General features: G+C 44.5%; 1 pseudogene; it reads right to left on the bottom strand.

Moving 5' to 3' along the window:
- LOC111982644 (pre-mRNA-processing-splicing factor 8-like) overlaps positions 1-10193 on the bottom strand; it is a 38703-nt pseudogene that overhangs the window by 8468 nt on the left and 20042 nt on the right.

Below are 10193 nucleotides of genomic sequence, written 5' to 3'. Positions count from 1 at the left end.
TGTGTCATCTACAGCAACAACCCTAACTGCTTTCAAACATGTGTGAGATTCTGTGCCATCCTGCCAAGTGTCCACCAGCTACGAGGAGTCACACAAGACTGGATCTGGAACCTGCGAACGAGTGAGAGTGGGAAAAAGATGGATAGATGGAGAGAAGAGTTGAAGGAGGGGACGGTTACCGGTTAAACATTACCCTTCCATGCTCTCATTGATACAGGGGTGGCTAAATGATACATGGAGCTGCCACAGATAGTCAACCTTCATCTGGTCTACTGAACGCTAGCTTTGTCCCTTTTACTAAGACAAGAGTTCTTGCTGGTGTGTTCTGTGTGGAGGTGTGTAGCCAAAGGTACTCCGTTTTCCTGCGTTGGTATGATGAGTCATGCACGTTCACACAGTCAACAGATCCTCATGCTCAGGTCCACACTTCACCAAGGAAAAACTCTTACAAACATCACTGTGTCTTTCTTACTGATTCGTAATTTATATAAAATATACCAACAAAAAATCTATCAATAAATTCATCATTAGTGGTGTCATAACGTATTATGAACCTATAAGGTTAATACATTACGCCCCAATCTCCCTCAATTTTGAACAAGTGGAACACGCTCTGATAGCTGATGACTACTCCGTGGCGTTGGTCACACCAGGATGCTGACCTCTGTGAATGTTGGACAAGATCAGCCCGTATCAAATCGTTCTCAATCCAGAGCCCAGTCGCTTCCCCCTGTGTCTTCTAACCCCAGGACGAGGCTGGCATGCTGTCCATGACACTCTCATCCCACAGTCATCTGAGGTGAGCGCAAAATGCAGATATTAGCTAGATTTGTATAAAAGGGCATAATGTCCTGATGAGGTAACAAAGTTACTTACTGCAAACTTAGAGAACATGTATTGTAGAAATGTGAGCTGATAATATATGACATTCCTAGTTACTAATGAGATAACCTGGTTCATTACTGCCTCTTGAAATTTAGTTATTACATATTAATACTTTTTAACGAGTTGAGGAGTTTCCTCTGCCACTAACCATCTTTCCTGCGCTCTCCCTCAATCGAAGCAGATGACGTTGGCATCACTCTTTCGTCCGATGACACGAGACACGATCCAACCTGTACCGCTACATCGCCTGGAGAGTGAGTTCATCGATTACAAGAGTCTGGGCAGAGTCCCTGAAGAGACAGGAGGCTATCGACAGAACGGTACATGCACCTACACAGGCAAGACAGTTGCTCTATCTCAACCCTGGTCCCATGTAGACTGGATTTTAGCTCACTTGGCGTTTTTAATCACACCCTGCACGATGTTCCACTTGGAGATTTGATGCATCCGAATGTATAACTCTACTTTTAGAGTTTTGCTAAGAAAACTTTTCGAAGTTAACCTAGCTTCGCTCCATAGTCTGTAACCCGATGGTATATGGTTCGAGGTTTAGTACTATGAGAGTTAGTGATGTCTTGTGTCCTGTAGCGTCTGCCCTGAGAGACTTAGAGGACTCTTGGCAGAGGTATCCCCGTATCAACAACCGTTCAGAAGACGACACCGCTGCCTACGACAAGGCTGGAGGGCGCACTGACTTCAACAGTACAGGTAAGACAGGAACAGGTGTACTCTAATGAAGTTAACCAATTAAATTTGGTAAAACCTTCAGCGTATGTCCAGACATTAATGTGATGCTCTTCTCATTGTGTCCTAGTTGTGAAGGAGAATAAACTCTGTTCTGTCTGATTGTCCTGTAGGTTGTAGCAGAACCCTTCTGGTGACCACCAGCGTCACGACGGGAGTTGTGGAACTTAACACTACAGGACAGACATGATCCAGGCTCTGAGGGGTGGAGGGATCCTGGAAAACACTCTTCAAAGGACCTACTTCCCCTGGGTTCTTCTGGTCAGTCCACACACTATTCACTTACGTGCGTAGGCTGTTATTGTTGCATGTTGTGTGCGCATTTCTAACGTATTTATGTTATGCATGCTCAGACATGCATGCAGTATAACATAATGTAGATGTGAGGGTTACCTAGTAACCTCCAGCCTCATCCCACTTCACACACAGGGAAGGCCAGTGGCTTTAGGAGTCCATGAAGTGGAAGAAGTGACCAACGCCAGAGATCTGGTTTGAACAGATCCCAACCGTCGCTCACCCTCTGGTGGTCCCCACCATCAACAGGGCAAGTAGAGTACTGACTACACACCCACACCACACGGATGCATTTCCAGATTTGTTTTGTTAATTATATTGTCACTCTAACTTACAATCATGCTCGTTATTCTGTCTCTCTAGGTGTACGTGGGTTTCCAGGTCCAGCTGGATCTGACCGGGATCTTCATGCACGGAAAGCCCACCCTGAAATTCCCTCATCCAGATCTTCAGGGTCACTTGTGGCAGAAGATCACGAGAGCGCGTCATGGATCTCTGTCAGTACATCACTAAGAAACCTTTTATCTCCAGCTTGATGTATTTGGTCAATCAGGGATCACAGGAAGCGATTATATTGAACATGCTGTAGACTCCAATGATACTTTGTGTACCTTTCCCTTCAATGCCTCTCAGCAACTATACTTGCAAAACCCAAATTATTCACTGCATTGTTCCTACCACATCACAAAAAACGTGTTTGAAAAGTACATTTTTATCATATGAAACTTTCCAAACTCTGTTCCTCTGTATGTGTGATGTAGTGTTTGACCAGGACTGGATGCCCTGGATCAGACAGTGCAGAAGAGACCTTCACCCAGAAGTCCTACAGATACTCTTCCTGCGCCGACATACTACTTCGTCCCTACAAGTGCAGTCTCACGCCCTCGCTGCTCGCTGACTCAAAGTACGGCGCTACAGTTTTTTTAACCTTATTCCAGGTTAACACTGAAGCTGTTTCTTAGTTGGTTGGATATGACGATGTTTTGCGAGTATCCATTTTAATGTGCCATCTCAAAATGGAAACGGCTTCCAAACTTCCATGACATAATAGATCCACGTTGACAAGAAGCCAAGTTTCTTTGTCATATATTAGACCTTATTTCGCTTAGTACTAATTAATCCTTGATCCTCTCTCTTCAGGGACGTGATGGACAGCACCACCACCCAGAAGTACTGGATCGACATACAGCTTCGCTGGGAGACTACGACTCTCACGACATCGAGCGCTACGCCAAGCCAAGTTCCTGACTACACCACAGACAACATGAGCATCTACCCTCCCCCACCGGTGCTCATGCCATTGACCTGGCCTACAACCTCACAGTTAGCATAGCTACGCTAGCATTTCTGCTAATGTCTGCATGATAAGTAATGATACATTTGCTAGCCTGTAGAATGAGTTCTAGCTTACCACTAATGTCACATGAAATGGGAAATGTTTTAGGTGTAGTGTCTTGTATAGTTGTAACAGTTGCCCTCTCACACGTGAATCAAGGTTACTTGTTATAACACTTTTGTTTTAGTTATTACGTACTAGAACTCACCACCCTCTTTCTCTTCTCCCTATCTCTCCTTCTCTCCAGTGGTATGGTAACTGGTTCCCGGGAGGCAAGCCTATCCAGCAGGCCATGGCTAAGATCATGAAGGCAACCTCTCTGTACGTCCTAGGGAGCGCATCCGTAAGGGTCTGCAACTCTATCCTCTAGCCCACTGAGCCCTACCTGTTCCAGAACTACGGAGAGCTCTTCTCCAATCAGATCATCTGGTTTGTGGACGACACTAACTCTACCGGTCACCATCCACAATGGTGTAGGATCGGGCGGATTAGAATTTAGAATTATTAGAGAACAGACATTCTGCAATTCATGTAAACGTTCTAGGGTTTCTAATTTTATTGGTTGGATTCTCTGGCACAGCAGTGTACCTCTAGAATAGTTTTTAATGTAACATTTTCAGACAATGAAACATTTATGAAAATATATACTGTTAGCAACTAGTCTCAGAGGATGTTAAACACTGTCTATCTTCAGTCATGTAATACTCCTGCTCTGTCTTGCAGACGTTTGAGGGTAACTTGACCACCAAGCCCATCAACGGACCATCTTCATCTTCAACCAGGACAGCCAGCTCTTCCTCAAGATAATCCACACCTCTGTGTGGCCGGACAGAAACGTTCGGACGTCTTCAAATGAAAAATACCTTTTACTCTCTTTAGCAATGCACAGGGCAATCAGACTCTGGAAGGAGAAAAACAAAATGCATGGAAGACTAGTTATGCTCAATGTTCCTACCTCTTTCTTCCTCTCACTCTCCTTTTATAGCTGGCGAAGTGGAAGACAGCTGAGGAGGTGGCTGCTCTGATTCGTTCCCTTCCTGTGGAGAGCAGCCCAAACAGATATTGTCACCAGAAGGCATGCTGACCCCTCGAGGTGATACCCCATACCTCAATCACATCGGTTGATTACACTTCACACTGACCCTCATTGATATAGACAGATTTAATGTGCCCAATTTACCAAAAGTACTTGACTGAGATGATAATATTTTGACTATCACGCTTCTCTGTGATAGATTTTGATACGTTGAGATTATTGAAAAACTGAGATGACCAATGTGTAGCAATTACAATCTCTTTACAACCTAACATTTTATTTTTATCCCTTCTCTCCCAGGTCCACTTGCTGGATTTCCCAACATTGTGATCAAGGGTCTGAGCTGCAGCTGCCCTTCCAGGCTGTCTGAAGGTGGAGAAGTTTGGAGACCTACTGAAGCCACCGAGCCTCAGATGGTCCTGTTCAACCTGTACGACGACTGCTCAAGACATCTCCTCCTACACGTTAGTCTACTTCCTACTCTTTTTGTACAAGAATGAGACTTAAGGAGTTGGAGATATTAGACTGACTGGTTCAAGGCACTCTCCTCCCGCATCGTGAGTGGCCGTTCACTTCCTGTGACCGATAATACTAGAATGAGACTAAAAAGATTCAACAGCGATTTCTGCCAAATCTAGCCGATAGGTCAATGTTTATAAAATATATTATATAAAGTGTTAAGTATACATAGAAGCCTGCTAATGAAGAATGATGCCATAATATCAACAATGTTAGTCCTGTTTCTCTTCTAGAAGCTCTTCTGGAGTGCAAAATTTTATTGGCAAGCGTTTCTGTTTAACCAGTGTCTGTGCTCTGTTTCCTGTCTCTGGCGTTCTCCGTCTCATTCTGATCCTAAGGGCCTCCATGTGAACAACGACCGTGCCAGGTGATCCTGAAGCCGGATAAGACCACCATACAGAGCCTCACCACATCTGGCCACGCTGACCGACGAAGAGTGGATCAAGGTGAGGTGCAGCTCAAGACCTCATCCTGCCGACTATGGAAAGAAGAACAAGAGTGGCTATAATGTCTGTGGTGCCTTTGTAAACTGTCATAAGCTTCACAACCGTGTCATATGTATATTAACTTCCATTTGCTATTATGAGAGTTCACAACACCTAAAGAAAAAATCTAACCATCTCAATAAGCTATTGCAAAAATGTTTATGGAATCTAGTAACATCTAGTACCCTTTACAAGCGAGCATGCATTTCAATCCCAAATCTCCCTAACCATATCTGACCTCGACTCTGAACTCTCCAGTGTGAACGTGGCGTCTCTGACCCAGTCTGAGATCCGTGACATCATCCTGGCATGGAGATCTCTGCTCCGTCCCAGCAGCGCAGCAGATTGCTGAGATTGAGAAGCAGACCAAGGAGCAGTCCAGCTCACTGCCACGCAGACACGCACAGTCAACAAACACGGAGACGAGATATACTCAACAACCTCAAACTACGACACAGACCTTTCCTCCAAGACAGAATGGAGAGTACAGTAGTAGGGGAGACACTCTTTTGGTACCCTTCCCAGGTCTTTTCCTCGACACAATCCTGTCTCGGAGCTCTACCGGCAATTCCTTTACCTCATGGCTTTTTTGCTCTGACATGCACTGTCAACTGTGTGCCTTTTATATAGACAGGTGTGTGCCTTTCGAAATCATGTCCAATCAATTGAATTTACTGCAGGTGGACTCTAATCAATTTAGAAACATCTCAAGGATGATCAATGGAAACAATGTCTCAGCAAAGGGTCTGAATACTTATGTAAATAATGCATTTCTGTTTTTTATTTTATTGCCAAAAATTCAACCTGTGTTCACTTTGTAATTATGGGAATTGTGTGTAGATTGAGAAAGAAAAAATCTATTTTAGAATAAGGCGTAATAACAATGTCAAGGTCTGAATACTTTACGAATGCACTGTATACTTCCAATCACCCTTGGTGCTGACAAGAATGTAATAAACTTCTTGCAGCTTTTTGATTGTTATATTATTTTCCTCAAGCAGGATTGTGAAATCAAGGCCATAGCTTCGGAAGTGAATGAAGCGCCAATAATGGCTCTTTATAACTTCTCCTGCAGGCCATCTCTGCTGCAACCTGCACCTGAGGACCAACCACATCTACGTGTCGTCTGATGACATCAAGAGACGGGCTACACCTACATCTCTCAAGAACGTCCTCAAGAAGTTCATCTGCATCTCAGACTCGGCCCAGGCTGTACCGCAGCCTACTGTTTATCTTGTTGCATCTACCGTAACCTCTCCTATTATCTCTTTGCTTGTGACCCTTGTTGTGGTAAATGCCTACTATGATGCTAAAACAGTCAAATCACTCTACTTCATCTCTTTGTACATCTCTTATATTATTGTAATCCTCTTATATTATGATGAAGTGCTTAACTGCTTATATAGCTAGAACAGGATATTTGTACCTCAATCATGTCTATGTATAGTTTATATATCGGTCAGTCTGAATGTGTGTTGCTGCGTGTGCATCCTCTGTCTCAGATTGCAGGTTACCTGTACGGCACCAGTCCCCTGACAACCCCAGGTGAAGGAGATCGGTGTATCGTCATGTACCCCATGGGACGCCTCAGACCGTCACCTACCCAATCAGCTGCCAGGACACAGTACCTCAAGTACAGCTTAGGGATACCATACACACACTCACACATGAACACACATGCTCAGATACAAGCATATAACATGATTGATGGCATGCTGTTTACTGGATCACGTTTCATTATGTGGAAGTGAATAACCATAACCATGGTCATTTTCCTTGTCTCTATGTTTTGAGGCTCATACCAAGTTGCATAGCCTTTGAAATTGAAGTTTCAATTCCTGATCAGGCAGAACACACGCACTCCTGCTTCCCCTGTGTCTCACCTCTCTCTACCCCATCCCCTACAGGGAGAGAGCCTGGTTGGATCACACCCAGCCCAACAGTCTCCCCAACTCTCCCCCAGGACTCACCACCACCAGTCATGGCTGACAACCCCGCCTGACGGAGGAGAAGACCATCATCATACCTGCAGGTAGACATACTGTTGTACTTGCTTTTAGTAACTCTTATCAGCAGTGAGTCTACATATATAGCTAATTAGAACGTCTTACTTCATGACAGACCAGCCAGCTTATAGAGGCTTTTAGTATGTTGTTGATTCACCGACTTGTTTAAACCCAACTGTCTACTCGTCACTAGACTGGTTAGCCTGAACTAAGCCTTGGGTCTCGTCAAGTTAATTCATCGTCCCAACCCCAGCTACATTTGTAAACATTGATTACTCCACCTATACATGCATCACTCTTCTTAACATTAAGTTGCATCATGTACATCAACTAACTACCGGTATACATCTTTATTCATTTCCAGTTTCACTCCGGCCTCACTCTGACGCCTACAAGCTGACTCCAGTGGGTACGATGGGCAGACAGAACACAGACAAGGCAACAACCAAAGGCTACCTGCCTCCCACTATGAGAGGTTCAGATGCTTCTGGTGATCGCTTCCTGGGCTTCTTCATGTGCTGGGCAGGTCTCCTGAACTACAACTCATGGTGAGTAGTGCATAGAACCCGGATTTCGCAGACACAGATTAAACCTATTCCTAGATTGAAAAAGCATGCTAAATGAGAAGTCTTGTATAATGGCTATCAGTTTTTCAAATCTTATGTATTTGAATAATGAAATTCAACATCTGTGTAATATCAAGATAAGCATTTTCAACCACATTGCAGTGTTTGATTATCAACATGCTATCGTATGAACACTGCTCGTCGAACATCTCATTCCAAATATAGGCATTAATATGAGTTGGTCCCCCCCCTTGTTGCTATAACAGCTTCACTCTTCTGGAAGGCTTTCCACTAGTGTTGGAACATTGCTGGGACTTGCTCCATTCTGCACGACATAGTGAGTCAGGCTGTTGTGATTAGGCCTGGCTAGCAGTCTGTGTCCAATTTATCCCAAAGTTGTTGGATGGATTGAGTCAGGCTCTGTGACGAGTCAAGTTCTCCACACCGATCTCGACAAACCATTTCTTATGACCTTCTAGAATGTCATTGTATGCTGTAGCTTAAGTTTCCCTTCACTGGAACTAAGGGCCTAGCCCATATAAAAGAGCACCGACCATTATTCATCCTCCACGAACTTTACTTGGCACAATGCATTGGGCATGAGCGTTCTCTGTGATCGGTCAAACACTGATTTGCCCTCTCGACTGCCAGATGGTAAGCGTGATTCATCACTCCAGAGAACGCGTTCCATTGCTCCAGATCTCAATGTTGCGACTTCTACATCCAGGCAAACTTGCATTCCCATGGTGTTAAGCTGCTGCTGCGGTTCCATGAAACCATTTCATGAAGCTCTGACTAACAGTTACTGTGCTGACGTTGTCCAGAGGCAGTTTGAACTCGTGTCCCGTGTTGCCTCAGTTGAGCATGCGCTTGCAACGCCAGGTGTGGGTTCATTCCCCACGGGGGACAGATGAATATGTATGAACTTTCCAATTTGTAGTCGCTTGGATAGAGCGTCTGCTAAATGACTTAAATTAATGTAAATTGGTAGTGAGTGTTTGCAACGAGACAGACGATTTTTACACGCTTCAGCGGTCCTGTTCGTGAGCTTGTGTGGCCTACCACTTTGTAGCTGAGCCGTTGTTGCTATAGACGTTTCCACTTCACAATACAGCACTTATAGTTAGATGGTGCACTCTAGCGGGCAGAAATGTGATAACTGCTTGTTGAAACGGTGCATCCTATGCGTGCCATTTGAAAGTCACTATCTTCATGGCCAAGTTTGATCTCTCTCTGACACAAAGCTGTTCTCCCATTGGACCGTGGTTACAGAGCGAGGCAGGCGGTTCTTAATGTCCCAGAACACAGCACGACCCCTGGACGGTTACAGAGAGGGAGGGACAACTATTATTTCACAAGATATGAGTATCGCTGTTCCTCCCATTCAAGTTGCTGGTGTTTGGTTCTAAATATCAGTAAGAGCTCGGACACTATGAAAGCTTAAACCAAGTTTATTCATCCCAAAGGATGGAACAGCTGAACAGACCAAGACGTGGTTCTACCAGTGGTGGTATATGTACACCCCAATTTGGGGTGGAGTCTCCTCCTTCTTGCTAAACATTGCATCTTTATTGCTAGGCAGGAAATTAAGTGATACGGGTAATAGTGTTCTTTCTCCCTTAATGTGACCTGACCTGACCCCCTTCATCACTAAACCACGGCTCTCTCCCCTTGTCACTGCTGCCATGTGATCGTTTCCCCTACACTCAGTACATTCCAAGCTTAATTGCACTGACCATTCCTCCTACAGATACCCATTAACTTCTGGTATAGACCCTAGACTATAGCACCCCTCATGTCTCTAGCATAACTAATGATTAATAATATTCAAAGTTTGGAAACAAAGATAAGTCCAAAATGCAGTGATTCTGCAGAGCTCAACTGACAATGCAAACTTCTGAAGCTGAATTAACCAGAATCCCAACATTGGTGAAGCAGGGAAAATAAAATGTGCAGGTCTCACATCAGTACATCTCACATGAGTACTGCATTATTTTCTCAGCTACGACTCACAGGTTGACGTCGTGCTTCATCAGTCTCATCCTGGCGTCTCTGGGCCAGCACTTCTTGTTGTTGTAGCCCACAATGTTCTCATTGTTGGGGTCAGGGTGCTCTGTTAGGTACCTCTGGATCAGGTCCCTTGCCTCATCAGCTGAGAACCTGGAAAAAGGAGAAAAGAGCAGGACACGTCAATCACTGAGCTTCTAYAGATTCCTACATGCATWAGTCTAAGCCGTTAGTCTGCACCAAGTAAAATTTGTGTGTGTGTGTCTCTTCTGCTCCTACTCAGGTATTTGATGTAGAGTCAGTTAAGGAGTACTA

This window comes from Salvelinus sp. IW2-2015, linkage group LG22, assembly GCF_002910315.2.
Source record: "Salvelinus sp. IW2-2015 linkage group LG22, ASM291031v2, whole genome shotgun sequence".
In the NCBI taxonomy this organism is placed as follows: Eukaryota; Metazoa; Chordata; class Actinopteri; order Salmoniformes; family Salmonidae; genus Salvelinus; species Salvelinus sp. IW2-2015.
Note: the sequence above shows the minus strand (reverse complement) of the source record. Positions and strands in the feature narration are given on the sequence as shown.